The sequence below is a fragment of the Eptatretus burgeri genome, chromosome 13, assembly GCF_056783735.1.
Source record: "Eptatretus burgeri isolate ZD-2024b chromosome 13, Ebu_testis_v1, whole genome shotgun sequence".
NCBI classification, from domain to species: domain Eukaryota; kingdom Metazoa; phylum Chordata; class Myxini; order Myxiniformes; family Myxinidae; genus Eptatretus; species Eptatretus burgeri.
Genome location: NC_140973.1, coordinates 31605308 through 31610307, shown reverse-complemented (window position 1 = coordinate 31610307; position 5000 = coordinate 31605308). Strand labels below are relative to the sequence as shown.

The 5000-nt window shown below is 39.5% G+C and overlaps 1 pseudogene across 1 annotated transcript in view; it reads right to left on the bottom strand.

Annotated features, from left to right (window-relative positions):
• LOC147014186 (uncharacterized) overlaps window positions 1-5000 on the bottom strand; it is a 170627-nt pseudogene that overhangs the window by 95573 nt on the left and 70054 nt on the right. The window contains exon 4 of the transcript XR_015050677.1: window positions 68-221. The product of XR_015050677.1 is annotated as an uncharacterized LOC147014186 (transcript). The remainder of the gene's footprint in view (window positions 1-67; window positions 222-5000) is intronic.

The window sequence follows — 5000 nt, the reverse complement described above, 5'->3', positions numbered from 1 at the left end:
TAAACATATACAGTGCAAGATTTTGCTGCAATTTCATCACAAAAGGCTTAACGTCTTTGCAACTTACCACCCACGCACGTTCGCCAAATTGCAGTGCTGACTCGAGAGAGTTGACAGAGGGAATACCGGCATAAGCGAGAGCAAGCACAAAGGGCCGATAATCCCGCCCTGTTCCATCACGCACACACTGTCGAAGAAGCACAAGGTCTGGCGTGTAGGAACTAGTGAAAAGGGTAATGGTGAGGTGAACGGCAAGCAATAAGAAATAATTAATAATCCTGCAATACAGTTTATTTGAATTGACTCATTGGCTTTCATACCAAAACATAAAGCCCAATTAACACTCAAATAAATAAGATCAGTGTGGGATATTTTTTCTGGAGAATTGAGATGACCGGAGCTTCAACTCCGGCTTTGAAAAACCAAGAATGGCAGAGCGGAAAGAAATCCAATGATCAGGCAATGTGTGCTTCTATATTGTCCCGGGCATTTCGGAAATAATTAGCAGAACCATTTTGAGTGAACATAATTTGTGTGGCCACTAATTTCTCTTTCCAACCCAATTATAAAAAAAAAATGAATTAGAAAAGGTGTAGAAAAATTATATAACCCAACAAATCCCCACAACTCAGTCTCTTACACATTCCTTCATTTATACTTTCACTACTCATAACATCATTCATTGTTACTTACAGAACTAATTGTTTACTTCGTTCTTTTTAAAGCTTTTTATAATTACATTATAAAATGCTTCATTTCCCTTTCCAAACATCTCACATCCAAACAGCTTCTTCTTCCTTCCTCTACTGTTCCCTTTCTGATTCACTCCGATGTCCCATCGTCACAATCCAAAAGCGCTACTTTCATGTGTGCTTTCACCCACCATTTCCTCCATCCAGGTCATGATGTCGGTCTTTGTTTGGCTAAACTTGGTATCCAGAAGGGCAGCTCAACCCATTTTGGAGCAACTGCCAGTTCAAGGCCATCATTGCTCTCATGTCTGTATCACACACATCATGTCTCTCCACACTGTGACCTTCCACCTCAACTCCCACTCCTATCACCCATTCCTCAATGTCCAGGCAAATCCGTCCAAGGTCACTGAAATACCTTCGTTAGATCATTCTTTCCTCAACCACTAATGTTCGGTGGTGTGGTGTACTGTCCACTGAATTAAAATAACTCGTTATATACCTCTTTCCTTTTGAATGGATCAATTTGTAAACACACATACCAACTCTGTTCCTTATCTGCAAGTTTCAACTGCCACTAAGCAGCTGGCTGAGTGTCAGCTTTCAGTCTATCAGGTAAGATCCATATTTTCGTATGAATACTCATTTCACCGAAATAAATGAAAAATGTGCCTTATGATGCTTACACTATCCTATTTTTGAAAAATTTATGATGGACTGCTATTTCCAGTAACTTTCTTGGGGAATCGCCCTGTTTCTCGAAGTCTCCATCCCCGCACGTTCAAAGTGTATTTAAGCTGATTTTGTACATTCAACGATTTCGATTTTGGGAAAACCATATCTTTAGCAAGATAAAAACTTTTGAGATGATATTTTGATGAATTGCAAGTTGGTAGAATGTGTTGATATTTTGGGTGCTTTGAAGCAGAAGTAGGAATATGGAAATGAGCAGAAGTGGATGTAAGGCCGTTGTAAGTGCAGCATGAAAGAGATGTACGATTCAATTTTGTTTGGTTTACTGCTACATGCAAAGACTAAAAACGTTCAAGCAGTTAAAGAAAGCTTTCAAAGTCCGACAGAAGGATTCACTTTTCCCCTCGACAATGGACCGTACGTTATTCCCGTGAATGGCCCTGTTGGCACAGTTTAGGAAAATTTATCTGAAAGAAGTGTACTGTTATCTGGTAGGCCCACTTCTGTGGCCCTTTTCTGATGCATATGGCATACCAAGGAAGACAAACACAGCCAAGCTCCTACAGCTATTGGAAAAGGGAACTCTTCCAGCAAATCACTATCCGACACATGCAACAAGCATATTTGATGGATTGGCAGTGCTTCAGAAGATTTAACATTCTAGTGGATCAACATTTCACACATTAGCTGAAACAGTTTTTCAGATATGTAAAATCAGGTTCGGCAAAGTGTTCATGTAGTTTTTGACATTTATCCAGGTGTGTCCACAAAGAATGCTGAGCAAGCCAAGAGAACAGGTGGAAGTTCTATTTATTTATTCATATACAGCATGGGGCTGTTTGGCTGCATCATTTGCTGGGGGTGTGGCTGTACCACTGGTGCAATTCCACCTGTTACCAGCTTGCTGGTACTCATTTCACCAACCTCAGAAGGATGGCAGGCTGAGTCCACCTGCCTGGTGTTAATTCAACAGAAATATAATAGGGGCTTGAACTCAAGACCCAAATATCTTAAGCCAGCCACCCTAATAATAAGCCAGCCACAATAGGCTGTGGAAGTTCTGAGGATGTAAGATGCAATAACATTCTCGAAACTTTTCCGATAAAGTCTTGCAAAATGTTAATGGCGATTCAATCAAATAAGAAATTATGAAGTTTCTTGTTACTGAATGGAAAAAAGCCAGAGTTCACAGGCAAGCTCGAGTGGGGGTGGGGTGGAGATAATGTACGTGACAGGAGGAAGCACCTGCTCGAGAATAACAGAACAAGAATGTGATGTTGTTCCTGCATTGGAGTGTTCATAAGTAGAGGCTGAAACATACTCGATTCTCCATACAAAACACGCAAATTGCCCGACAGTTATTCAAGCTGATGATACAGACGTCTTCATATTACTTCTTGGGCATAGTTATCTGCTTACAGACGTGCACATGAAATTTGGCAAGGGGTCAAAGACCAGGATAATTAAAATCGATAAGGTAAAATCAAGCCTATTGCCAAAATTGCATCCTCAAATGATTGGGATGCATGCATTCACCGGATGCGATTCGATTTCTGTTTTTGCTGGTCAGGGAAACGCTAAAGCACTGAAATTGCTGATGCAGCATCAAAATTTTGTGGAAGTCTTCGCATCACTTGGAAACACATGGACAGTACCAGAAGAAATGCACAACAAACTGGAAGAATTTGCACTTTTTATGGAAAGCAATTGCTAAATGTCAATCTTTTCATTATCAGCTCCATTGTACAAGGGTTGGGAAGGTTGAGCCTGATGCTTTACCACCTTGCAAATTGGTACTTGCTCTCCATGTGATGAGGGCAAATTATCAAGCAGTGATATGAAGATGAGCAATCTTTGAGATGCCCAACACTCCTCCTGATGGTTGTGCATGAAATGTATGGATCTTTGTGCCATTGAATGTGATGAAATGTGAACAGAGGAAGAACAAACTGATTTCAATGCGTCTGTTGAAGATGATGATGACTGACAACGATTTGCAAATAATAGAGTTATGTTGCTGCAGATTTTTTTTTTATGTTCATTAATGGATTGGTTATCAAAGACCATACGATATTCGAATATGACTGCAATTTACATGGTAAGATCCCTTTTTCGCTTTAAAAACAAGTCTTCTCCCTCAGATTATCCGAAAAGCTACGAGTTATCTGAGAGTGCAATTTTGAAACCAAATACCATATTTCCTCGAATAACCGCCCCGGGGCCCTTATTAATTCAGGGGATTCCTTGAGGGGCACTTAATCGAGAGCGGCACTTGTTCGAGGAAATACAGTGCACACTTTGATGTGTGACTTGCAAAGTTGTAAGAACTTTTCTTTTGAGAAAATATTAACAAAATTTGAAGAACATAGACTCCCAGTTTGTTTATAAGCTACCATTTTCACGCATCCAGAACACCTTTTCATAATCTGTGTACCAAAGCAAGTATTGAAAACCATATTTCACTTGTTTCGGTCATGTGAGTATTCGGCACAATACAGCTGATAGACTATCTGCATCAATCAACAATGGCATTGCAGCTACGACTTCTCCTCCTCTGACTCAATTTGTGAAGCAATAATGGTAATTGATAAACATGATAATATATCATATATTTTTTCGAGGTATAGAATCACTACCCTAATATTTCCTGCCTTTCCAGATAACATTGGCAATTAGTGGGTGGGCACCTTTTTTGCAGAAATGGATTAAACTAGCACATATTGAGCTGGAATAAGTATTGGTCTACAATTCCCTAGCCACTCATTTGGGGAAACAGACGAGACAGTTAAAAAGTAAATGTGCTGCCGTCACACCATTATGTTCGATAAGAAAACTCATTGACAGTTGGTTCAAAATGTTTGGCATTCAGTATTGTGTGATAAAAGCCTTTATGTTGTTGGTTAAAAGCCCTGCTCGTACAGCATAGCATAGCTGGGATATCGTGATTCATAATGGATTTACCATCCTCAGAAGGTCGGTTTCTCACAATTTTATTTTTATGGTTTTAAATGACAACTGGAAGCTTTTAATTGAAAACCTGAAATAAAGAAAGATTGTGGGTAATGAAGGAGGAGGATTGTAGGTAAGGATTGATGGTGCATCGCTTGCTGGAAGTCCTGGAGGGAAGTGTAATAGAACAGCCTTAGGAAGGCAGTTCCACAGATGGGAGAAGTGAGGAACAGGAGTTAAGTCAGCCTTGACTTTGGAAGTTTAACTTGGAATAGGTTACTGTAAGGACAGGTGCAACCTGGAGTTGCTGCGGAAGGTTGGAGGGCTGAGGGAGATGAGGTAACAAGACTGTAGGAGAGGAAGCAAAAAACAGAGTTCATTAACGTGTTTGTGATTAAAATCAAAGAGGCCACCAACCTGTCTGTGACTATTGTCCTCATACAAAGAGTAGTAGCTTTGTAAAAGAATTCAATTCTGAAAAATTGTCAAATTCCTTCTTTTAAAACCTTTTTTTTTAACAGAAGACAATCAATGAACATGATTAAAAACAAAAACAAAAGGAGGTTGCTGATTGGCTGAGATAATGTAATGAGATAAATGGGAAAATTATCTCAAATTTTGGAACCAATTTTTTTTTCATAATGATCTAATGGAGTAATGTTTTGA